The sequence below is a fragment of the Vidua chalybeata genome, chromosome 2 (genome assembly GCF_026979565.1).
Source record: "Vidua chalybeata isolate OUT-0048 chromosome 2, bVidCha1 merged haplotype, whole genome shotgun sequence".
NCBI lineage: Eukaryota > Metazoa > Chordata > Aves > Passeriformes > Viduidae > Vidua > Vidua chalybeata.
The window spans coordinates 67,830,536-67,858,093 of NC_071531.1; the positions used below are offsets into that span (position 1 = coordinate 67,830,536).

Sequence of the window (27,558 nt, forward strand, 5' to 3'; positions counted from 1 at the left end):
GGACAAAGAAATAACTGATATGGATATTGGATTTGTGTGGTAAGGCTTTGGTAGCAAGGGGGCTATAGGGATGGCTTCTTTGAGAATCTGCCAGAGGCTTCCCCTACATCCAAGAGATCCAGGGCCAGATGGCTCCAAGACGAACTCACCGCTGGCCAAGGCTGAGCCCATCAGCAACTGCGACAGCTCCTCTGGGACAATGAAAAGGGGGATAAAAATCTGCAGAACAGCAGCAGTAGAAAGGAGTTAGAATACGCACGAGAAACATCTTTGCAGGCATCAAGATTAGTGGAGAAGAAGGGGCAGGAGGTGCTCCTGGAGGCATTGGAGCAGAAATTACCCTGCAGCTCCTGGTGCAGACCATGGTGAGGTAGAATGTGCCCCCACAGCCCATAGAGGTCCATAGTGAAGCAAGATCCACCTGCAGCTGATGGAAGACATCACAATAGTGCAAGTGGATTCCTGAAGAAGACTACATCCCCTTGGGAGGCCCATGCTGGAACAGTCTCCTCGCATGACTTGTGACCTCAGAGACAGAGAAGTCCACTCTGAAGTAGGTTTGCTGGCAGGACTTGTGACACTGTGGGAGATCCACACTGGAGCAGCCAGTTCCTGAAGGGACTGCACCCTGTGGAAAGACCCTGCTTGTAAAGAACTGTAACTTGTGGGAAGGGCTCAGGTTGGAGAAGTTCAGGGAGGGCTGTCTCCCATGAGGAGGACCCCATGCTGGGGTAGGGAAAGGGTGTGAGGAGTCCTCCTCCTAAGGAAGAAGGATTGGCAGAGACAATTTGCATGATCTGACCTAAGCTCGCATTCCCTATCCCCCTGTGTCACTGCAGGAAAGAGTTAGAGAAAATCAGGAGTGAAGAGAAACTCAAGAAGAAAGGAGGAGTGGGGAGAAGTTTTTTTAATATTTGGTTTTATCTTTCATTATCCTACTTTGATTTGACTTGTAAAAAATTATATTAATTTTCCCCAAGTTGAGTTTGTTTTGCTCGTAATAGTAATTGTTGAGTGATCTCTCCCTGTCCTTATCACGACCCAAGAGTAATATTTTCTCTTCCCTGTCCAGGTGAGGAGGGGAGTTATAGAGTAACTTTGGTGGGACCCTACAGACCAGCCAGGGTCAGCACATCACACATGGAATTGGGCTTTTCATTCTCACAATCCTGTGGTAAACCATTTCACTTCATTTTTGGTTTAATTAAGGAAAAATTTATTGAAAACTCTCCTGCTCAGAATGAGAACATATTAATCTTTTGTTCTGAGTAATAAGGTGTAAAAAAATGTAGTCCTGGCAGGATACTAATTTTTGATGTTGTCAATTAAAAAACTTCTCCTGGTGTTTTGAGTGGAAAAATCTCTCAGAAAGGGTTTTTTATTGAAGCACCCAGTTCCAAGTCCTGGATTATTAGGTTAAGCTCCATCAACAGAGAGACCAATATAAATGCTTTTCATACCATCTGCCTTGATGCCTTGACAAAAAAATAAAGAAGGGAAAATACATAAGTCAAAAATTCTCTGATTTTAACCTGTTTCCCTTTAATACAAAGCTGGGAAATTCAGGTCCTAAAAATATAAAAACATGTGATTGCTTTTTTCTTTTTATCTTTCCTCAAAACCTTACAGAACATCCCAAATCACCAAGTGTTTCCAGGACTTAATTTCTTTCTATATTTTGAAATCAGAAAAGCAGCTTTAAGTAAGTATAGGCACTAGTAAATCATTTGCTCCACTCCCTTTTGCTCTTCTGAAGAGAGCTTGTTACAGTGCATGCATTTTACCTGGTGTTCATTGGGAGGCTCTATACAAGGCTTTTGATTTTCTTGTTTAAAAACAAATCAGGGTGGTGTGCAGGGCCTTGCAATATTAAGCAACAGCTCCAACAGCTAATGATGGAGGACAGTGCCTCGGTGAAGGTGTTAGCAATCCATCTGGCCAATTAGAATAGAAACGTAGGCAGAGTCCAACACTATTTCTCAGTTATGGTGGCTGTGACATCAAGACTTGAGAAGCAGCGAGATTTGGTGTGAAACAATCAAGTGAATCCATAGAGAGAAAAATCAGGGAAGAGCTGCTGGAATCCCACAGCAGAGAGGAAAGGGAAAACTATCTGCCAGAGATGTACCTTGACTTATCAACACAAAAGAGGGTTGGACTTCAAAAAAACCAAACCAGCGCAGACATGAAACAGATACTGATAAAGTCTGTCTTCCTACAGATTTGCAATCAGAGCCTGTGAGCAGCAGACAAGAGGAGTACAATTGTCTTTGGTCTTCTCTCCCAGAACAAAGATAATGTTCTTGGTGAGCAGAAGACAGCCTGTGCTGTGGCTCTTCTGTGCTGGCCAGCCAACTGTCCTCTGCCAAATATGCTTAGCTGATAACTTCTGCTTGTTTTTCCCTCCACAGAGGCACTACTCTGAGTTCTTCTCCTCTCCTTAGATACCCATTCTGTAGAAAACAAATCAGCTTTTCAGCTCTTTCCAACTCAGCTGAATGGTATCAGCACACTCAACAGCTACATACGGGTGTGACAGACAGCAACAGGGACAGGCAGTCCCCCAAACTCAGATGAGGTAACTTGGTAACCAGTACTCCAGAAATCTGAAGTGTTTAAAATCTGAAAGTGGATCCAAACTTTATCTTAAGCCGTGCCTAAGGTAAAGAGAGACCAAGGTCTTGTTCTGCTTCTGCCTTCCCATTTGGACCTCCGTGAGGCCTGAACATGCACTCCTTTCTCTCGTGGGTTATTTCTCATGACTGCAGAAGCAGGCCAGCAGGATTGCCCACTGCCTAATTTGGAGATGGACACTGTACAGGACTACACATATTTCATATCACAGGCTGCTATAAAACTTTTTTCTTGTTTGTTCTTGTATTGCAGCTTCAAGAGCATCTTACTTGAACTCAGAATTAAACAAAAACATTTCTTCCTGTCCTTTCCCACCTGAGAGATGACTGCTGCTCTCACTTTGAGGAGGTTAGCACAACCCTTCTCTCTCATACCCAGTCTCCCATGTCAGCTTTTATTCCTTTCTCTCACCTTTCAGCCATGACAGGAGAAGGAGTTAAAAATCTCATGCTGTTTTCTGGCCAGTACCTTCTTAAGTATGTCACCCCTCCCCACGCACACAGGAGTTGCACTGCCCTCTCCCTGGATGGTTCCACATATCTGTTCTCTGAAGTTACAGAGATGGGAATGATTTTCCTCAACACGAAATACTGTATAAAGAGTGTGGGTGGGAAATATGCAGTGTAATGGAACTGAAACCCCATAAGGGAAATCAACGCAGGCAGCTGCTGATACACTATTTACTTGGATAAATCGTCCATTTTTCTCCCAGGCCAGATGACTTGAGGTATCACCTACCCAGGATGGCAAGTGCAAATATAAATAATAAATAAAACTAACTGAGGAAGAATTCTCACTGTAATGGGGTTTTGTAGAGAACTAAGTTTCAGTTAAACTTAATCCTTGCTGTCTTCTGTGTCTCCAGCAGCAGAAACATCTGGTCGGTTTTAGATTCCCCTTGGATTCCCAACTTCAAAGGGAGTTATAAAGAATAACAAATACATGTACTGGCACTGAAAAAAAAATTAGAGCAGCAGGAGAGAATGGTAAAATTGTCCTTATTTGACTGCTAGTGACAGGCGCCACAGGCAGAACTGTGAGAAAAAATCTTAACGGCTCAGGCAAATAAGATTTTTTTTTTTTTTTTTTTAATGACTGGCTCTCTGTACTAATGACGCAGAAAATCTATGGGATCTGCCCCATAATGGCAAGAAGCACATGTGCCAACAAATATGCACGCAAGGGTATGCAGAAAATAGATTTCAAATCAGATATGTACTAAATAATAGGCAGGAAACTAGGAACTAAATTTTTTTCCCAGCCTTTTCACTGACAGTGCCCTGTGTGTACCGCTGGCTAAATAATACAGGTCCAAATTTTGGCCCTTTAAAGTCAGTAGGTTGTTGTAAAGTATGGCCAGAAACAATGGCTGTCACATGCACTTTTCAAATCCTGCTTCAAAACCTCCAGGAAAAGGAGCAGGTAAGCAAACACAGTAACAGATGTCTGCAGTTCTCTGTCTTTCCTTTACTCTCTGGTGGCTGGAAAGTGAATGCTGTGCTCCTTTCATGAATGCAGCACACCAGCAACTACTTATGACATGTTCCTGCCCTTACATGCAGTGAAAAGAAGCATCTAGCTTCACCCTGAGCTTCTGAATCAGTGCACTCATGAAATAATCACACCCCATTCCTCACTTCATCCATGCAACATGACCTCCTTTTTCTATTTATTGCTTACTACTTCAGTCATAGGGTTAATAAAATAAATGTAGTATGAAGGATGTGTGAGGATTCAGAAACCTGTGTGAAGTCTCCTAGATGCTAAGCATTAACTTGTGCTGTATGAACATTAACTCTTGTATGAAAGCTGAAGTTGTTACTCCCTGTCATCAAAACTATAGACTCCTAAACGCCTGGCATCATGTAATGCAAATTTATAAGATGGATGCCACAGAGGAAAATTACAGAATAGGCTTTTGCAAATAGTATTAAAACCACAGCCATCCTTCCTTCACCTCCCTTTACAGAGAGTCCATAGAATATAAGTTTTGAAAGCAGTCATCGAATAAATTCCAACGATTCCTGAATCAAAGAGACTGATCAGCTTGTGTATATTTGATGAGACAAGAAAAGCTGTATTTGGCAAATAAATTATTTCTTACAAATAACTCATTCAGTTCTGTTGCTGGAGCTGCAACCATGACTTTTTTCCTGACCTTATTTTGCCTTATTATGTCATGAGGTAAGCAGCTTCCCATTGTTTCATCTTTAAAGATATTTCAGGATTTCTTAAATGCCTCACATAACAGCAAGATGATATAAAGATTTCCCCATAAATACAGCAATCTTATTTTTATATGAACCTTTCAGAAGTTTCAGTTGCAAAAATCTGAAGTTCTTGTACAATGCAATGACCAAATGACTTAGACAATTCTGCAACAGGCCCCTTACCTGAAGGACCCTATCCCCAAATTTATTTCTCACTGAATACTAAAAACCTGCAAGTGAAGATGCTTTACAAACTGCTATAGAAATAGGAATTAAAGAATATACTGTGAAATTTGTTATGCCTGAGACAGGAATCAGCAATTTTTGAAGCTGCTGCCATATCTCTGTTAAACAGTTGAGTCTGAAAAGGGAATCCAGAACTAACATAAGTGCACACAGTCAGGAAGACAGTTCTATGGATGTGTACTGCTAATAGCTTTTTCAGAGCTAGTGGGATAAACTCATTTCTTCTTCCCAAGTTAAATTTTGGGGAAGTCTCTGACTTCTTGACCTGAGGACTGTTGATTCTTGAAAGGGAGCCTGCTTTCTTAGTGGGGCTTCATCACCTGTGTTGCTAAAATCCGCCTATGAGGAACCCTTTTGGAATTATGCTTACAATTGCTATTTGCCAGCAAAATGGCCCATTTACCTCTACAAGGAAAGACTGAGCAAAAAGATCAGGAGATCTCAGGGTTCCCCAAACTCATACTCCCACAGGTGATTCCATCAAATTACACTTAAAACCAAGTTAACATCGGACATTTTCTAGCTTTTTTATTTGCACCAGGAGAGCTGTACTACCAGTGCTGATCTGGGGCTGAAGGCAGCCCAGGCTGCAACAGCTTGAACAAGAGTTGTGGGTTCTGACTGCATCCAGCAGTGTGAATTGAGAATTTCCAATGTGAACTTGATCCCCGGCCTGCTAAAAGCTGAGGAGAGAGCTTAGATGAGGCTCAATACACATTCCAAGGGAACTTCATCTACTTTCTACAAGAAATGTGGGGACATCCACTAACAAACACCTCATGAGTTATGTGCCAGGACTTCTCAAAACATCTTTCCAAATGCTTCTTTACATCCTGTTTATGGCCCATTACATTCTCCTGCGAGTAGGGCTGGTAGACCAGCTCCTACATGGTCTAATAGTTTCTTGAGTACTCTTCCTGTGCTCTTACATATCTGCAGGCATCCAGGCACAATGCAGCAATTGAACAGAACTGTTATAAGCACAGATCAATTCCTGACCAACCCTCAGCATGCACATATACATTTGCAAAGCATTAATGGCATGATAAGCTAAAAACAACCATTCCAGTAGTATCAGCCAGCTAGGCAAGACCTACAGATGCTTTCTGTTTGCTTGGGGTATTTTACTGCTTATATTATTATCTTTGTGATGTGCGCTGCTCCACCAGCATGCAGGAAATATTGAGAGCGTGTCCACAACATAAACTGTTTTATTTCTTTATTTACCGAGCTCTGAGGTGAGGAAGCTTTTATTTTTGTACTTTTTAAGGCCTAAATACATTAATATCCCAACCCTTCATGTCCAGGACCGGTGCAAAATGTATTCTTCAGATGAAATCAGTCTTCTTAAGACTAAATTTAATTTATACTGATATAGCAGGTTATGTGATTAATCATGTAAAAAAATGCTAGTGAATACAGGAGATAGCTGTTGGATAAAGCATACCTTTCTGTCTGTCTTGTCACAGGCCTCTTTACAGAGAAATACTGAACCAACAACACTCTTGCACTATTGCACCAATATATATTTACTTAAAGCAGCTTTTCTGTATCACAAAATACCCATTTTCTGGTTTGAAAAACATAAACAATAGGTTAGGTGGTCAAATTAATGGAATAAAAATTTCAATTACTTTGTATTTGGTATTACTTTGTCACCTTCTGTTTACCTCCAATGGGAGTGAGAACTCCAAAGTTTGCAGAACCACAACTTCCACTGAATGGGTGATCAGGCGTCGACTGACCTATCCCAAACTTACAGAAGTTGCAGTGCTGATATTTTCAAGGAATACAAGATCATTGTATCTATCCAAGCTCAAGGCAGACAGACCTGAATAACCAAGATATCATGAGTGGGTTAAGTAGCTCAGTCCTTCGAAAAATAGGGATCATCACACTATTCAGACAAGGTCAGATGCTTTACGTTTTCCAGCAAGAGAACAATTCTTAACTGTGTTCTGATTTTTAATCTCCACCCTTGCCCTATTTGTCTAACATACTCCCCTTATATTCATGGTTTTCTTTTGTGGAGTGCTGTCACTGAAACAGATTTAGTCCAATCCTGAAGAATTTAAACTTAGATGAAGCAGTAATCTATAAAGTAAAATGTCCCCAAGGCATCTACCACATTGTGGCCCTTGACAAGACTGCTGCCAGAGGAATTTCACTATTTAAGTATACAGCTTCTACATGAGGAAGAAAAAGAGATAATGTGTTATGGGTGTTATAGAGGATAAGAAAAGATGCAAAGCCATAATCAGAATGTGTTCTTCTAAGGGAAGGTCCCTCTTAAATCAAATCTAGGAAATAACAAATAAAGTGAATACACTAATATTAACTAATATTAGCTTTACACTCACACTATCATTACCTTCAACTGTTTTCTCCCTTTGCAAGCAGCTGGACTCAGATGGGCACCCAGAATTTGATTGGGAACCAGCCCACAGAGATGGGAGTTAAGAGAGCTGAAACAGTATCAGAGGCTTCCCAATTTGCTAAGCAGAAACACAGAATGCATTTCCAGGGGAGATCTACATACATTTATAGAAAGATGGATTCTGATCAACTGTTACTGAACAAAGATAGAATAACATCAGTACAAGAAGATTTCAGCATAGTCTAAGGGTCTGAGAATTATTTACCTTTGACTGAACACCACCATGTCAACTAAAGCATTAAGTGCTGTTTCTTGAGTGCTTCCAGGGATGGTGGCTCCACCACTTCCCTGGGCAGCTCATTGCAATGCTTTACAACCTCTTCAATGAAAAAAATCTTCCTGAGGTCCAACTTGAACCTCCCCTGGCACAGCTTGAGGCCTCCTTCTTCTTGATCTGTCGGGTCCTCACATTTTTTTTTTTTTTTTTTAATTAAAAAGATTCAGTAGAATTCTAATGAAGCACTCCTTTAAGCACCATCTAGAAGAGCCCAAACACAACCCAATATTTTTGCTTCACAGGATAGCTAGACTTTGAAATTTGCTTTTGTTTCACAGTTGAATTAAACACTGCATTGCAAAGTTACCAATGAAACAAAAATAAAAAATCATTTCAATCAATTGAATGTTGTTTTGACAAAATAATTTTGTTTTGATAGCTACACTCAGTTTTGATTTAAATTTTATATTAGAACATAAAATACATTTTTGAAATAAAAGTTTGATACAAATGCATTTCTGTTCCACAAATGCCAAAAAGCTTTATCTGAAAATATGAATAGAAAAAACAAATAAGAATCCTGGAAGTATTTTTTTTAATAAACTAGTATTTCCACACAAAAAGAATACCAGTACGTATTTTTTAGTGCTTCTAGTCCTGACCTTCAGTACACTTTAGTGAGCCTCAGAAGCTTGCGATACCTCTGCAATGGTACCATTATATCAGTGACAATCTAATTATTATTAAGAATCCAGCTGATATGCTACTTTTGTCTCAGAACTGGTGCAGCTTACGGATCTAGGAAAGGTAAGAGGCTGTTTCAGACAGCCAGTTATGTAACAACTAACACACATCTTGTTGGGTCAAGTACCATTCATTACTGCTGCCATTTGGGGAAGTATCAGAACCAGTTCTGAGCAGGATAAAGCATCAGACAGAGTCACAGACAGTCCTACTCCTCCAAAAGAAACTAAAGTGAGGAGAAATGAAGGGAATGTCAGTTGTTTCCGCTCTGCCCTTTAACTTTAAACTTAACCGGTAGAAAAATGTAAGAGCAGTTGTGATTGATAAGATATTTAACATCTAAAATTCATTTAACTGTTTGCTTCACCTGCTAAGAAAGCTCTTGATCACTGCTCATACATTTTTAAATTACTAAAATGCAAAATACCATGAAGTCATGTGAAGCTTGACTGGAACTATAAGACAAATCTTGGCCTAAACAGGAAAGAAGTGAGGGCTTTCACTCAGATCACATAGCAGCAGGAGTGCCAACACATGAAACTGTTCAGAAAGAGAACTGAAGCACAGCACATCATTCCCAGTCATCCTTGGCTGTTTCAGCACTGAGATGCTTACAGGAAGTGGTTGTGTCCCATGGCATTTGGTGAGGGGCTTCTGTAACATGGTCAGAATCTCAGTAAGAACCAAAAAAAATTTCTTTCTCATAAAGTGCATTTCTGAATGCAGTGCTTGGAGAAGAAGTAGTCAAACAACTGTACTGTTTAGTCCCCCATGAAAGCATTTTTAACCAGAACGTGAACCTGCCTACTACAACATAAGATGCCACACTTGGCAAGGCTGAGCTGAGCAAAATCTTGGGGAAAACTGTTGGGATTACCTTGCTTGTGAGTTTTTTAGGTATTAGATTTGGGGAGAGGTACTTGGGAAGAGGTAAGAGTGGCTAAAATAAAAGGAGTTTGGCTTGCATATCCTCACCAATAGGTTAGTAGCACAGGAGAGAAACACAAAGGCTTGTTCAAAAGCTTGAACTACAATGACCTCTAACAGAGCTTTTCCTGCTGCACACCAAGCAGACTGTTGAATTTGTGTTCTGCATACTGGACCCATGTGCTGACACTTTCCACAATCTGAAAGGAATTGAAAACCCTACCCTTCATCTTGTGCGTGCCTGCAGCAAAGGCTGCCTGTAACCCTTTCCTAACAGTAAGATTTCAGAGGAACTGCCTGAGGAAGATGACTGAATCCTCACCCTGAACAAAATAAAAATACAGATTTAGAGACCACAGTAAACAAGAAATACCCAAATGCATGCCCATGCCTCAGCATCCTCATCACTAGCAGTCAATGGTCCTTGGGCTTAGATCCACATCAAGTGAAAAAGGTTCCTTTTACAAAACAGTCCCTCTTCTGAACAAAGGACTTTCAATCCTTTTACCAGCAGCTTCTCTCTCCCTGAGCTGGTCTTAATTATTAAAACAAACAAACAAGAAAACTCCTCCCTCTGCTAAGCATCCCTCCACTCTTCTCTTTTAACTTTCCTTGTGTCTCCCTTCACACCTCCCTGGGTTTGTTGTTTTTAAGCTCATGCACTAACCTGCTCTCTTTGTTTTTTTTTTTTTTTTTTTTTTTTTTTTTTGTTCTGTTTGCTTAAAACTCCCAGCCCCAAAAGCAAATTTGGAGAAAACTGGCTTTCTCTAGTTATCCCATTGTTCTTCTCAGGCAAGATCTATTTCAGATGTTTCTATTTCAAATATTTAATGACAGACCTATTCATACAAAGACATGCCAACACCACTCCCCTGTCTCTTTGGCATGATGCAAAACACAGAAAAAGATTGTCACAAGATACAAGGACTCTGTTAGTCAATAAAATCAACTTCTAGCTCATAAACAGTATGTAGCAGATTCCATACATTGCCACATCCCAGAAGCACGAGCTTGACAAAAGCAGTTTCAAAGGGAATGCCATGGGCCAGGCTCATCCTTTTAGCACTATTACAGTGGACCTTGGCTGGCTTCCCTTACAAGAGGATGTGTAGAGAAGCCAAAAACTGTATTGAGACTTGGAGAGTTAACTTATTTTTGGGGTCTTGTCTTCACTGCAATGTTGTTTGTAAGTACAATGCTAATGTTGCCCCCAGCACGACTCCCACCCACAACAGAAGCCTCTTGCTCAAACTAAGTGCTATTTTAAATTGACTCTTTGGCCTAAAAACAGATTACAAGTGGCAGCACATGGGTTGTAGTTACAAGTGTCAGTAACACAGTGGGAACTCATCAGTTCTCTAGTTGTGGGTTTAAAGGGCTGATCTAGGATCCCGCCTTGTAAATGGGGTCTATACTAAAAACACGGAATCCTTATTCCCAGCTATCTGCACTAAGCTCAAGCAGGTAGAGGTGATGGCCAGACATTAATAATCTGCTTTTCCTCTCCTTGAACTTGCAGTACATTCTGACAAAGAAATTCTCCAAATTTTCAGAAGAAACCGCATGCCCACAAATCAGGATCGGTGAGAGAACCCTTACAAACACCAGTCTGTAATGCTGCTGTAACAAACTGAGTCAACACAGCTAAAACAATACCAGTGATAATCACTTTTACCCAACACCTCTGCCTGCCCAGGCCATTGTTTGGAGTGAGGACGGCTTTTTGCAAGTCTGTTAGAGTCACCATCTTTGAAACACAGCACAGCTGTACCAGCAGGCGACATGAACACAGATTTTAGCTTTGTGTGAATTGCAGGTCTTACAAATACAGTCAAAAGCATTTTAAGGCACATGTGGCATGTGAGAGCAAGTTAAGGTGTCCATAGTCAGTTGCTGTGTGGCAACTCCAACCTCTTGCATATTGACTGTTACCTACATGATCCTTCTCTTCACTCTAATAAATTGGCATAAGATGAGCAAATCTAAGGACTGGCAACTAATACAAACCACCACAAAAGTGGCCATATTATCATCTCAACATCTCATGCTCTACTTTATTTACAGTCTCCAGGGCTGTAATCCCAACTGGTAGTTTTAATTAGTAGTGAATGTACTTTCACAACAAATTGGACCGTCTCCTTCTTGGGCATCAGAGACCCCTTCCATAGATGACTGTGGATTTTGAAGAGACAAATTTTGGGGATGTTGGGCAGACAGTTTTCTTATATCACATATCTGAAAAGCTAGCATCACTCTCTGGCTCACAAGAGGACTTGGCAGCAAGTCATACTATGACTATCCAGAAGACTCTTCCCTCAGTATCAGAGTAGGAAGACTCATAACGGAAACTTGCAACAAAGCACAAATAATTCTATTTAGAAGTCAATACAAAATTGTGGACTACAAGGCCAGCTGCAGGAGCTGTCTTTTTCTCTTGAGTTTTGAGCCAAAACATGGGATAGCATGGCAAGCACCATCAGAGTATGTAAATATCTACTCTTGCTTTTCCCAATCTGTAGCCATTAGCAAATGCCTTACTGTAAAACTGCAAGTGCAGTAGTGTTTTAACAGTCTTTTTCCTCTCTTTGCTCTGGGATTTTTCTTTTCTTGGCTGTGACTAGTTGTAACCAGTTGTGAATAAGTTGTTATCCCTCTGTGCAACTCACAGCAACTAAAAGAAACCAGTGTCATTATGCAATTTTCAAAAAATAAAAAAAAAAAGAAAAGAAAAAGGAAAAGGAAAAAAAAAAGAAAAGTTTTGTTTTATGGTTAATTATCCATGGTCTATTTACAAAATAAATCAACCCATTGTGCACCACCAGGATTTGTGGCCTCATTTGAACTTTGCTTTTCATTAATCACTTTATAAATAAAAGCTAACTAGTCATTTTTTTTCTTCATTTTGGTTTATTACTTGCATCTGGGTATAAATTGTAAAAATGGTGAAAGAACAAAGTATGGATTATTCACCCTCAGTTTCATGACTTACATGATCTCAGTCTTGTCTTTCTCCACGTGCCTAAACAGATGCACAGTCCAAAAATTCCAACATTCTGTAAGAAATGTAATCACAAGAAGATTGAAATATTTTTTATACTCAAAACTTTGAGTTATATTAAAAAAAAAAAACTTTGCAAAAAGCTTGCCTTGAGAAATGAAAAGGTGGGTAAGCATCTACAAACACATTAAAGCTACTGAAGGAGGCAAATGAAATTACTCATGTAGACATCTAAGTAATACACAAATGTTTGCAACAGCTGAGTACAAAGCTATTTTGTTTAGACCAAATCTACTTGCAGGTAGGCTGGAGAAGGCAGAAAATGGATATCTGATTTCTTTACGGTGTTTACAGTTTATACAAGAAACCAGAAATATTTTTTCTGAAAATGGTTTAATTTCTTATTAAAAAAAATAAGAAGTTTAGCTCTTGTCCCTATGAAATGACAGAAGACTACTGAATTTCTGAAAACTAGCCAATGGAGAGGCAGGAAAAGGACATTTTTAGCTGCTTTTTTAATAAAATCCAACTAACTGTAATAACACTTATTTCATTCCGACAGGAAATAAGATATATATTAGCATAATACTGAAATTCTTAAGAAAGACTGAACAATTTATTTGTCTGCACTATGAATTGTTCAAGTAAAATGGACAAATCAGAAAGGGTGATAAACAGACATGATAAAAGTATATACAATGACAGTATTTGAAAATGTCACTCCTGCTTTTTTTTTTTTTTTTCTTTTTATTTACCAGTCACCCTTTATGTCCTTTGCTTTAACTATGACAAACAAGGAGTCAGAGTGCTCCAGTTAACCCCTAATGAAATGCTACAGAGAAAGTTGTGCTGTCTGGAGGTCAAAAAATGTGATTTTGCTGCACTCCAGACTACAACTTTTTATTTCTAAACTCCTGAGCTGGATGCAAGTATAAAGGTGACTGAACTTACCCAATAGGTATATCTTAGAAACTAAGACAAAGAATTGAAGCTAAGAAATTAGATCATTAATACTATGTATTATTACTAATAAGAGCTCTGAAAGATAATTTTTGCTTGCTTGATGTGAAAAAGGATTGTAGAAATTTGAAAACTTAAAGAAACCCACTGTTTAAACTTAAAGAAACCTCCTCCTCCACTTTGCAGATGGCTGAGATGCTTTAACTTTCATTTCCAAACGTAAATTAGCTCCTACTTAAATGAAAGTAAAAATTTAAAGCTGCCTCCACCTGATTGCAAAGCACAGCACCTGGCCTGGGAGAATGGACAGGCCTTCAAAGAAAATAAAAGCCTTTTTAAGAGACTCCTCGTATGAACGCCTGCCCTTGCAGCAGCAAGCTGCAGCCCTACAGCCGCTTTCCATTATAAATGCTAAACTGGGAAATGTTTAACATTCTTTGTTTAATCTTTGCAGTATAAAGAAAAAACAGCTGATCCTCAGAAACATGACATCCTGAGCAACCATTAGTGATCTGCCTCCCCCTTCCTCAAAGCAGAAGAGGCCACTTCCAGCCTCAGCAGTGACTGACACTTTTTAATCAGGAATGTATATTTAGATGGAACCTAGAAGATGAGAATGTATATTTAGATGGAACCTAGAAGATGGGATTGAAACTTTGTCATTTTTTTGTTCCAGTGATGTAAGGGGCCGAAGGCAACCAAGATACTAATAAAAAATGTGAAGAGAAAAACAGTTCAAGAAATATATGTAGTGGAAACTATGGACAAAAGCGGTTTCAGATGCTTTCTGCACTGCTTTCTGTTAATATCTTTTCACAGCCCTTCCATGAAGAAGAGTGTCATTATTTATTTTGACTTAAAACATTATCAACCAAGTGTATTTTTCTCTTGTTCACAGTACAGTCAAAGCAGCGAGTCCATCTATTTTGCTGCAACCAGTCATACATAAATCAGCACAAACTCGGGAACGAGCAATCCTCTCAGCTGCTTACACAGACAAACTCTCTTTGTATCTTGTCTCTGCAAGAACTTCCCTAAAGAGGAAGAGTTTCATCACGCATCCAAAAAGTCACCCAAGTCAGAGGTTTCTTCGGTTGAAATTATGAAGTAATACCTCAAATCGAGTCCCCACAGAAACTGAACTAACTGAAATAGTTTTTTTTACGAGATTTTACCCTGAAGCACACTTTCCGGATCACCAAGTCCAGCTCCCTGCTCTCTTCTACTACAGATATTAAAGGTCACTTCTTAAAGAGTTGTTTATAAGCCTCTGCATCAACAAGGTGAAGAAAGCTTAAACATCCTTCCCACCCCAGCGATGAGCATTCAGTAGCTGGCAGTGACGAGACCAGACATCCAGGGAACAAATCCATAAGCAAACGAGGATGCTCTCCTTCCCCACACGGGCTCTGACAGACAGCACGGAACATCCTCTCCTGGAGCTCCCTGATGGAGGCGCTCAGTCCAAACAGAGCCCTTGCTTCGTTTAGTGACAACACAAAAACATTAACACGGTACAGAGGCAAAAGCAAGGAGCAGCCAGGTGCTGGCCCAGCTCGTGGCACTGCACACATGCCTACAACTTCTCCACACCGCTGGACTCCAGTGACCCTTCCCTGCAGGTGACACGGCCCACCTGCACACAAGGGTTAATTAAACAGCAAGGGCAGGAACACACAGGTTCTCTCTGGGAGAAATGAAGCAGCTGCGTAGTCTGCTGTGAATGTGGAAGATGATAGCTTTGAAAAGGACTGCAGGAACATTCAGTGCAGCTAGGCCTGATACTTTTGTTAAAATTACTCCAAAAACATTACTTCTTGCAGCATTTCCTAGGGACTTTTGCAAGGCAAAAAGACCAGTGGAACTACTGAAGGCGCTAGCAATGAATTACTGATAGTGAAGGACACAAAATTGTCATAAACTTCAACCAAAGTGTTAGAGTTGCAAAAACGACTGTTCTGAGGAAGGCAGGGAGGGAGGAAGGAAACCTTGCAGAATAATTGCTAGATAAAAAGCCTACCATAGCTAATGCAGCACATTGCTGGCTACAGCAAAACAATTCAACTAGCTATTTTTCAAATATACCCAACCCTAAGTATGTGTCAGGGAAGAGAAATAATGAAATTTTGAAATAAAAATGAATATAAATCTCTTTTCAGTTTTGTTGCTGTTTTTAAATCTTTAGGGTTCATATTTAACCTTTTCTCTAAAATAACAAACTTGAATTTAAGAAAACTAAGGCACAGATCTTCACAGAAACAGGACTCAAACAGCTTATGTTTAAAAATAAAATAGCAGAGTCTTTTTAAGTTGTGAAGTGAAGACTTATTCATTAAAACTGAATATTAACATCTCATTTGAGAAACTGTTCAAACCAACCCTTTTGCCTATTTTGCCTATGAATTTAGGCAGACAGAAGTTTCACAGGTTGCATGTCTAGCATCTGGTCAAGTCAATTCACCCTCTCCTCCATAAATTAAAATTAGATTTCCATTCTGCAGAACACACAAAATTCCCTCATTCTGGTTGCTGTTCAACTGTGCATATATAACCAGAGTTTTAGCAGAAGGCATTTACAAGGGCTTTTCCCTTTTTAAATTAGAAAATACTCAGGAAATAATTAAATGTTTGTTTGACCATTAAGGAAGGTTAGTGTCTTGATAGCAGCCCACCCAAGCATACAAAGCAAAGCTGGGGACTGGAGACCTGGGAAGTTAGGGGTAACCCAGTGACATGCAGAGAAATGTCTCAGTAACTGAAAAGCAGGCAGATGCCTTTAAGAGGGGGAAATTGCTTGTCTGCCATTAAAAGTGATCAGGTTTTCTACAACTATTCCAAATAAGTCTCCCACTGCAATCAGTGCCGACAAAAAACTTACCGACTGAGACTCTGAAAAGACAAGCAGAAAGTAATTTTCACTCAAAGACAAATGATCACTCTTTTGATTAAGTCAAACACTGGACTCATTACTGAGCATGTTCTCTGTAAAGTTACACCATTTACCTCTTCCAAGCATTTTATAAAGGGCTGACATCTATGAGGGACACCAGGATAAGGGATTTTAAGGAGGTTACTCTCCTCCAACACATGCAACTACATTATAAACTGGTATTGACATGCTGATTCAGCCACACCTTACAATTACAATACAATTACACCTTACAATAGGTTTTCAGGCCCTATAATTCCTACAGGATAATCTTCCACAATTTAATCACCTGATGACCAAGGTTATTTTCATTTATGTATTGTCATTACTTTATATAGGGCTATTGAGTCTTATATATGGTCGATATCCACAGTTTGGTCTGTGTGGCAACACCAAATTTTTTAAGCTCTACAAAATATTTCAATGCCTTCTCCCTGTGTATCTGAATTGATTTTATAAACACCAATAAAATAGGTTTAGAATACTTCTGAAAGGCACAATAGAACAATAACTGCCAGCATAATCCCTAAGTGACTTTTTACTGAGACACAAATGGAGGCAGAAATTTTCATTCCTCTGCCTAGAGCCAAAGCAAGGGCTGGTTTCAGAATCCAGGTGTTCCATACATTTCTGAATATATGTGTACTCCCCAGCAGTTTGGTGAAATATATTTACACAGCTTAAAACGTACTTACAGAGCTTAAAATATTCCACTTCCTGTTTTCACAAAACCCTGTTTGATTTAAAGTTTGTCTCAGGGATCACTGTTGAAAGATGTCAGCTTCAAAATTTTTTTTCTATTATGCCTGAAGTAGGCATAATTCACACACAGACTCATTTTATGGCTCTTTTCTAATGCCAGAAAAACACTTTAAAATAACTGAGGATTGAGCCCTATAACTTTAGAATTGACCTAATAGACTCCTGACATCATATCAACAGAATTAGTAGCATTACACTGGGGAAGAATCTGTCCAAGAATGTGCACGCAGAAAAGAACGACTCGTAAAAGGCAAAAGAAAACAAACCATGACACAATGCTCACAACCACAAACAGGTCAGATCCTCAGAGGATACAACTAGGAATAAATTGGTTGCAATAGCTACAGGAATAAATTCTTCCTGTAGTATGAACAGAAAAGAAAGTATGAACTTTTGTTTATTACCGACCCATTTCTTCCCTTTCTTGAAGCCGAAGAATGCCTCTCTTTTCTTTTTTTAAAATTATTATTTTAGCAGGGCTATATGTACTTCTTCTTGCATTTGACAGAAGTAAATTAAAATATCCCAACCAATTCTAATTAGAAGAATCTCTGGATCTTTATGGACATCAATCACTTAAAATAGAAATGAATAAAGTTCAACACAACCTAAAATTTCACTGTTCTTCTGCACTTGCTGCTGTTACACAGAGACTGACCTGACACTTGCACTGAGGTCAGGAGAGGAAAAGGAAAAAGCTTTCATTGTATACATCCAAAAGTTGAAGGGAGGGGGAGAAGAGAGAGGAGGAGAGAGGCAGAAACACGGTGCAGAAGCCAGGGATGTTCCAGAGCACACTGTGACAAGAAAATACTCAATAAGAAATCCTCCAGCCAAAACCAGATCTTAAATGGATCCATTGTCTTCCAGCCTGAAGCCCTTAAAAAGGCTCAAAATTAAAGTCTGTGCTGTGGGCACCCAGTCATTCTCTCCTTTCATCAGGATTTGCAGGTTTTAATACAATCTGTCATCAGGAAAAACAGTGGAGCTGTACAGTCCAGAGAGGTAACAAAAGCGAAAGGCAGGCGAGACTTACATAACTGGCTTTTTACATGAATATTACATTGAGAGATATTTTGCTTTTCAGAAAGGAAAAAAGATTAAAAAAAAAAAAGCTCAAACTAACGTCAGAGAATTCAATCCAACTTCACTTACTCCTCGTCCCTCTTTCACTTTGCAACATGTATCGAATAGCTGAAGTGAGGTGTTTTTTTTCTTTTTTCATTACGTCTAAACAAATAACCAATTCAACCTTAAACACTTCATAACAGATTGTCTTGTATTACCTGAGAAGTGCACCACATCATGGAAGCTGGAAAAAAGTCTTATTTTCAAGCATAAGCAAGCCTGCCTTGCTTATCTGCAGCACAGGGCAATTAGAAATGACCATGGATGTTAAACAAGCTCGCCTCTGTACAGTCTGAGAAAAGGGAAAAAAACCCTGCAAGTCTCCCCATCTGTTATTTCCTTTTTTTTTTTTTTTTTTTTTTTTCTTTTCTGGTCTCTCTTTGGCTGTAGAAAAGCAAAATTATGCAAGAGCTTTTGAATGTAAAGCCTGTGTGTGCCTTTTCCCTTTTTGTCTCTGTGTACACGGTATGTGCTATTGCATAACCCAGCACAGAGTGGGAGGCGAGCATTTACTATTGATTTACACTACTCGCATTGAGCAGCGAGACACACGCAAAGCAGCGCACAGAGGTGACATGGACGTGCATTTAAGGCTTGTGCCATGGAGAGAGGGAAGCCAAGCATGGAAAAACAGAATTGTGCCTTTCTGAACTAAATGCAATTTCCCCAACCTTTTTGTTTTCATGCCCTTTGGTAGAAGAGTGGATGCCTAACAAAACCCACAAACCCCTCTGTCCAAAAGTAAGGTTTCCCTCCCACACACCCATGCCGAAATCCTATCAGAAACTACAAAAACCTACCAATTAATGCCATTGTGACACTTCTTGTGTCAGGTGTAAAGATGCCTAGCAAGCTCTTACTGACCAAGAAGGCCCATTAAGGTTACAAAGAGAATTCTTTTTTTAAGTAATACTATACGCGAACCTTTTAGTAATTTCTTTAGGACCTATTTTAGGCTTTCAGGAGCACAGAAATCATAAGACACTATGCACAGTATGCAATACAAAGACTTGGATTTTTTGACATGATTGGGTGATAGGGAAATACGAGAATTAGAGACTGGAGACAAGGGAAGTTCAACCTATTTTGTTATCTTATTAAGCCTGCCAAAATATTCATGTTGTTCTCTCTTTTCCACACACCCGGAGTCATCAGTTTAGACAGACAGGCCTCTAGCTCATTAATGAGAATAATTTTGAGTCAGTAGAGGGAATTGTCTCATTCACACAGGTGAATACCCATCACATTGCTGAATCCTTTGCCTCCAAGGTGAGATATGGCTGGGCAGATTCTGCCTGCTCCCACTTGACACTAGGTCCTACAAAGCAAGGGAACACCACCAGCCTGGCACAACACTGGACTCCCGGGCATCCATTTATTTATTGTGTGTGGGATTTATCTAACAAAGTCAGTGGGATTTCAAAGCATGATAACACACTTTAAAGGATGCTGAAAGACTGAAGACTAAAAGGAAGTTTATTACAAGCCACTGCAGACACTAAGCCTCATACCAGAAATGAAACTGAGTGTGCTGATTAAGAAAAAATATAAAATAATCAAAAAATCAAGTATAAATGCTCTTAAAACTGCTTTTGGGTTATCTTTACTGGAAAACACACATTCCCCATTATTATTTTCTTTAGATTATGCTTAATAGGCAACATGCTTCTTCTTCACAGATCTGACATCGGACATTTTTACAGGTCCTAAAATAGCACAGTGAGCAAACAAAAACTCCATGTTGTAAGACAGGCAAAATCTATTTTAAGGAAATTACACAGATATGCAAGGTTTCTGACTATTCTGTTTATTTTTTTTTTTCTTTTACCCAGGTCCACATCTACTAACATGGTACTATCAGCCAGCATGCAGTCAGGATCTCTGTCAGGCTGTTAGGAAAAGAAAACATTCATTCACTGTCTCGCACATGCTTATTCATTTTGTTTGCACATAACTGGAATTGCATTGAAATTACCCAGAAACGTTTTACACAAAAAGTCACGTGCAGCCTAACTCTGATTTGTCTTAAAATGAAACTGCCCTTAAAGGAAAAGAATAAGGTCTTCATTGAATGGCACCTAGTCATGCAACCTGAATTAAACACTTACTAATAAAGATGGGGCCAACTGCAAACATGCTCAGGCATATTCCCTTTGCTCACCAGGGGAATGCTGGGGGAAAGAAATGAGATCCAGAAGGCAAACTCTACTTCCCTGTCATGCAGTCACTAGAAATGATACTCCACAAGCAAACTTTGAGTGATGCTATGAAAAGTGAGTGTTTCATGAAGGCTGAACCAGAGGACCAGCACATGAAACAATGAAAACCTGCACTCTTCTGCCAAGACTGCATGTCAAAAAGAATGTATTTTTCAGCACCATTTATACACTTAGTCTAGATGTTTAGTATATCCTCATCTAAAGGGACACAGCTTACAAGCACAAAATGCTTTACAGGATGTTATATAAAATAGATACAGAAAGAGACTAAAGAAATAACAGCTAAGGGGAGCCAAGCTCAGATATTGGTAAGGGCAGCTCCAATGCTGCTGTGCTTGCTTTATCATTGTCCAGAGTACACCTATTTTTAAGCCCTTGTTAGCATGTCAGATTCTAAGCAACTAGCTGTGGACTCTACATATCAGGTTCAAACAGAGATCTGATTCACCTAAAAATATGAGGATACAAATAAGGGAGTTCAGATTTGGTATATTCTGTTCTTGAGGGCTATCAAGCGAAGCTGAATAAAGTTTCCATTGTAACCCACTTGCCTTCAATCACTCAAAAATGTTGGAAACTTCATTACATAAATTTTCTGCTCCTAATGTTTACCTAATTTTAAATTTCACAAAAACGTGAATAAACAAAAGTTCATCTGTTTTGCACATACAGAATGAGGAAAAAACATCCAGAGATTTAAGAGAAAGGGAAAAAGAGAGAGCTGAAACTATCTATAGAAAAAGCACAGAAAACAACAGAAAATACAAATGGACTCATAAAGTCAATACTGGCTAGATTTCTTTCAAGAAAAAGGTTTCTACTCTGATGAAAATACTTAAGCTTTTAAAATTACACACAGCTACAAAATCCTATCAGACCTTTTATGAATACCATCTTCGATACACATTTAGGTCAGAAAATCCTAAAAGAACCCCCATGTGTGTGCTAAAAAACCTTGTATTTGTATCTAATTGTATATTACATTCTTTAATGTCTCTGATAGATGTTCTCCCTACAAGAGAACATAACTACAAAGTAACATTATTTTTCATTATGTTAGACAGCTGGTTTGGATAGATTTTTTGGGTTTTGATTCGTGAAACACATTAATAGCAAATGCCTTTTGCATGTATCAAAGATACTATAGCTCTGTATTTGCAGAAAAACAATGTGACTTCTTATTAAAGACTATCATAAGGGAGAAACTAAGGTTATAAACAAGTTATTACTCTAGGATTTCATGATTTTGTATGTAAGCTTAATGTTTCTCAAAACAGATTCTGTCTTTTTAATGACTGTAGGAGGACATAAGCACAGTGCTAGGTTGCCATGGGCTTTTAATGGCAAATTGAATAATAAAAAAATATTAAAATTATAGAGACAAAACCTAAATATACTAGGGATGCTTGCCAACTGTTCCTGCTAGTTAAAGAATCAATAAACCTTTGCAGACCTTGTGCAACATGACTTTACTTGCAACAAAAGTAATTCACAACAAGAATGCTTTTCTTGGCAATTTACCTTTTCTTTTCTCCTACCGACTTCTCTTTCACATGAACCTTTTGGACTCCAGTGTTTTGGAATGACCATGACACAGCAGAAGTTGCTGAACTTTCCCCACCCCTCAGCTAACCTATTAAACATGTGTATGGTGTTACTTCCTAATGGTTCCTACAGACTGATATATTTCCAAGAGGGTTTTAGTCAACATGAATGGCAGTAAAATTGGCAAAGACTCAGAAAGCAAAGTCCAAGGAGACTAGAAAAGAACTCAGAAAAAATGGTCTCTGGATAGTTTTGCCATGTCTGCTAGAACCAAAAAAAATAGAGGCTATGTCAGTGTTTTCATAATAAACATCAGTTTTCAAGATTATAACTCAGCTGCAAAGATCTGATCCAGACTGAAATCAGCACATGTGGGGTTTTAGATCAAGAGAATTTTTTTTTTCTTTAAACTTATATTTCCCCTACTGTAAAAGCAATCTAATATTATAATTTAATCTGGTAAGTAATTACTAATTTATCAGAATTAGGGAGAGGAAGCAGAAAACAAAATTCAGAATTCACAGTAAATGCTTTCTGGGATTGCATAACTTTCCTTCCAGATATTCCCTATGAGATTTTGAAAAGACTGTATTTCTAAAGTAATTGTTGGATTTCTAAAAAAAATAATCCTCATCCAACAAATATTAATATCTGTTTTGCTCCCTAAAAGCAACATCTTGTTTTTGAAGCAAGTGTTTTATACTGTGCAGCAGACACAGGAAAATACTAGGAGGGATTCAGAAGAATTTACAGGATAGGCCAGTTGATTTTTGAAGTACTGTAGTTTATCACATTAATTCACCTTCACCACTCCTAAAACACACAGGTTTCATCCTGAGGGAGCCTGAATAACTCAAGAATATTCAGACAATGGGTAGATCACACACCTGAGGCATCCCTGAAGTGCAGAGGGCACTGAGAGGTCTAAGAGCTGTGCCCAGAGCCAAGAGCATCCTCCAGCCCGGAGGCTGGAGCTGCTGCTGCCAAAGCCACCATGAGCTGCAGCACCTGAACCAAGGCTGCAGCTCCTTACTTCATGAGGCTTTATCACTAGCTCAGGGACAAGAGGAAGTGCCTGTATCAGTTAGGCATTTCCCACAGCTTCTCTTTGTTCATATAAATGTGACTTCAAACTCCTCTTTGAGTTTGATTCAAGTATCTCAATAGATACAGTAAAAACAGGCACCTTCACAGGACATGTGGCTCGAAAATCCAATTTTCAAGAAGCACCTAGGTGATAGGAAACTGTGGTGTAAAGTGAGTATGTTAAAAAATACCTGGAAGAGTTTATTTTCAGGTATCAAAATAAGAAAGCTGAGCAGAAAATGGCCTGCACCAAACCAAGTAATTCATTCAGGAGCAAAATCCAGATATTCTGAGCTGCCTTTTCTCTTTTTATCTGCAGAGAAAAATTATTTTAAACTAGATACTTCAGGAAAACCTGCATTACATGAGCTAAATACCACAGTAAGCCTTTTACCACTTGACATTTTAATTTTCTGTCTTTGGTTCTGTTTTGTCATACTAAATATGGCTCATCCAAATATGAATATACACATGCTGGTGTTTGCCTTTCCTCTGCTTTGCTGCAAATTCCTCAGAATACTGAAACTTGACAATACTCACCAGCCAATCAGTTTATTTTGAACACAAATAAATTAGTAAAATACATAATAAATAAATAAATAAACTAAATTTATTTTGAACACAAATAAATTAAGAATTGTTTGCAACACAACACAAAGCATCGTCAGCAGTATTTCCTACTGTTATCCCTTCATTTTTACTCAGGACTGTCAGAGCACTTTGTACAAAAAGACAGACACTTATGAACATCCTGACCTGTGAGAAGTTCCAGTGGAATCATGACAACGATTAACCAAACAAGGTATTATTCAATTACCCAACTCTGTGACATATTTACTACTAATTCTACTCACAAGTGGGAAAATAAGTTCATAGATTCTAAATAATTTCTGCAAGATTGCAGTACAAGCAAGTGATCAAGCTGGAAATAGAATGCCAAACTCTCAGCTGCCAGCCTCTTGCTGCAAACTCCTCAATACTACCTGTATTATACAGAGAAAAATAAAACACAGCATTGACAAGTTTCAGACATTTTCCAGCAACCTTAATTTATCTGAACAACCTCATCAAAGAGCTATAAAATAAGAAAAAAATTACTTTTCATCCTCTGAATAGCTATGAAGTTTTCTTTATCTCTAGTATAAAGTTAAGACTTTTCTGATTTTAACTACCTATATTACAGCTATGGATTAGCCAAAGAGAGAGAAAAGCATCAGAGACTTACAAACAGAAGGCTTAGACACACATATATGTGCACACACTCAGCATTATTTCTGAAAGTTAATTTTGCACTTAAATGCTCTCCTCAATACTCTACCACCCAAGTTCATCTGGAGAGACTGTAGGACCTGAACCAAAGAAGATTGGTTGTATAGCAGAAGCTGGAAGTTGACAAGCCTGGTGTGTGAGGCTTATTGCAAATTAAAATTAAAATAGAAACTAGAGGTAGCACGTTTTCAGACTGTGGGTCAGGATTTCTATTTTACATACTTATTTTAAGGTAAAATTACAAATGCCATGCTTTGACTTCAGAAGAAACCACACAATGACTTGTATTAAGCAAATTCTTAGATACTGTAAATTTTCTGTCACAATTGCTGCTCATATTGGAAGGAAGTTTTCTTACCTTTTTACTTTGTTTGCCAAGAGCCAACAGTGTCATCCCCTTAGTCAGTGTCAGCTACTCTTTTATTACACAGAAGGCAAGTAATAGCGTAACTGTGCTGATCTGCCTGCTTTCACTCTATATAGTGCCTGTATTTATAGGCTTTTGCTTCTATCTGAATCTATATTTATCTGCTTTATCTGCCTACAGTGCATCTGCTTCTCATACACACAGACATATATACATACACATGTGTGCATACACACAAATACACAGCCACACACAAACATACATACAAGCATACCCAGAATATGGGTGCTTACAGCAGGCTTCTGTTCCGCAGCAACATTTGTATAAATATAAACATATGCAGTGCACACAATATAAACCAAGGCATGCACAAAGAAAATCATCAGCTATTGCATGAATATGCCTTGCTGGCTTTGGGAAGGTTTATTATTCAGCAGGCTGCCTAGTCAAGAGGATTGTATACAATTAGTTTCTTTACACTACTCTGCTGTTGTAGCTTTGCAAGCAGTAGCAATTTATGCTGTTATTTTGCTGGGAGTTTTTTTTCCCATGTAAGCATAGTTGGCACAGTTGTGAAATCACTGCCATCCTGTCAGGAGATGGATTCCCTGTTGGTACCACTAACAGTTTCCCTCAGGCTAGTCATTAAAAGGCAAGAGTTAGGCCACCCTACGCCAGTCCAGGAGAGCATTCCCTAGAGGGAAGGAAGAACGTACAACCTCAGATCCAGGTCGATTTGGCAATTTTAAAACTAAACATTCCTTAGCTCTTAAAAATAAAACATCATTTTCCCAAATTAACAGAGAATAAACGGATATATTAATCTTCACATGAGGAAAAACCATCATGCCACAGTTCCCCATATCACCAGACAGAGTTGCAGGTATTCTGTCCTATTACTTAGACTGGAACTATATCTCACCTCAACCTTTTTGGTTGCTGGGGAGGCTTCTGTTAGACAATGAGAGCTGCCAGGGGAGATGATGGAAGTGGAGTATGTGACAGTAAAGATCTCTGTGTTACCATAATGTGATAAAGCTTCCATCAGACCAGTTATCTAAACAGATCACAGCATGTGATCTGGACAACCTTAATTCAACACTTGATTAATTCACATCCTACCAACCCTAAGTTCCAACACACCTCCATGGAGGAGGAGTTTCCACAATATAAGAGCAAAGTCAGGCAAGAAGTCACTGGGGATTTCTTTCTGTCCTCCTTATTGCAGGAGGGGGGACATTTTGGCTTCCCAGTTGTTCATAAGGCAATGAAAATGAACTGCTGATTTAATACATGACCTCTGTACTCTTCTGAAAGGGGCAGGAATCTCTAAGCCAAAAACTACTGAGCATATAGGCTAAAGAAATAAGATACAAAGAACCCTCTGGGTATCAAGGGCAGCTGAAGAAGACAGTCTTGCCCATAATCCTTTCTAAATCCTGCAAAACTTCCAATAGGGTCAAACAACACATCCTGGAATTTTACAGTAGTAAGAAACTATACTTAATTCTAAAAATCCGGTCTCCTCTGAAAACCAGGTAATAAGTACTTTAACTTAATGAATAAACAAATTACCATTAGGATGTGTTTAAAACCCCCAAGCAAGTTTTGTAACTCAAAATCAGAAAAAAACCCCAACCCCTTAAGAAGACTTTTTATGTCAAGATCATGCTTGATAACTAAACCAGAAATACTACTACAAAATCAAAGACTTTTGGATAATTCTTTCATTCACTCGATCACACTGAAGAACAGCTCCTGTAGTAATTTTATGCTTATCCAGTATTAAATGGTCCATTTGAAAGGGTTTTCAGAAAATCTACAGGCAAGATGGTATTTAAATGTAAGATAGATATACTTTTCATACAAATTTTCTATGTATCTTCATTTAATTTCTTTTAGTCTTAATATTCCCATTTCTCAATCACTACACCGAACTGCAGCTACTGAAAAAAAAATTTGTTCATGCTTTCCTCCCTGTTAAAATTGTCCTTACCCTGATGGTTGACACAGCCATCTCAAAGTTTTAAAAAATGTAATTCCATCATCTTAATTTACTAGTTTTTTAACTGCCCAGCTCAACTTAGTAGCAGGGGATCCACTCTACTTGAAAAGTTCTGCTGTTTTGCCATCTACAAATAAAATACCAACTTAAAAGAAAAAATGATTTTTGATTAGCTCCTGCATTATCTGAGCACCATCAGTCTGGTAGGATCTATTATGAAAATACTAAATACTGCTAAGATGGCAGTTCGTGATTACTGTAATGACTCTGCATTTATGAGATCTTTAGCAGTGACCATCTAGCAACTAGTCCATTAATTTTTTTCTCAGCAGGATATTTTATAGTTTTAGTGTGTTTAAGAGCATTTCTAAATTGGAAAACATTATTTAATTATTCACGTGGAAGCAGATTGATTACAGAATATAGTTTTTCTTTGAGTGTGCCCTACAATGTACCCTTATACATATAAGAAAGTATTCAAGCACTTCTTTGATGCACAAATGTACAAACTCCTGCCTCGTTTGTTCAGGAGTCTTTGAAATTTTGTAAGCAGAACATAAAAGGAACCTGTTTAATGCAAACTCTCTCCTTTCTTATGACAAAAATAGTGAATATTACTGGAGTTCAAGAAATGTACCCTTCTCTCTTGCACTGAAAAATATAGGCTGGGACATATGTCTAATACATCTTACATTGCTTAAATGAACTCAACTCTGACACACATCTATCCCTCCTTAGGAATCCTTCTATTTGACTTGCTAACTGATAGCTAGGACCTTACACTATATTATTAAATGGACCAGCTTTAATGGGACGTCAAAATTGAAATTAAACTAATACTTTGTTTCCAAATAAATTAAAATATATAAATTTCC

The 27,558-nt window shown here is 38.6% G+C and overlaps 1 long non-coding RNA gene across 6 annotated transcripts; it reads left to right on the top strand.

Moving 5' to 3' along the window:
• The first annotated feature begins 574 nt into the window (after window positions 1–574).
• Window positions 575–3,424, top strand: LOC128782301 (uncharacterized). Of its 6 annotated transcripts, XR_008428722.1 has the most exons (9): window positions 591–679; window positions 840–891; window positions 1,073–1,174; window positions 1,630–1,702; window positions 2,222–2,306; window positions 2,412–2,578; window positions 2,887–2,982; window positions 3,053–3,110; window positions 3,347–3,424. It is a non-coding gene; the product is annotated as an uncharacterized LOC128782301 (long non-coding RNA). The 6 variants fall into 6 exon arrangements; XR_008428724.1 differs by lacking the exon at window positions 3,053–3,110 and having other exon boundaries at window positions 575–647; XR_008428716.1 differs by lacking the exon at window positions 3,053–3,110 and having other exon boundaries at window positions 591–731.
• The last annotated feature ends 24,134 nt before the right edge of the window (window positions 3,425–27,558 follow it).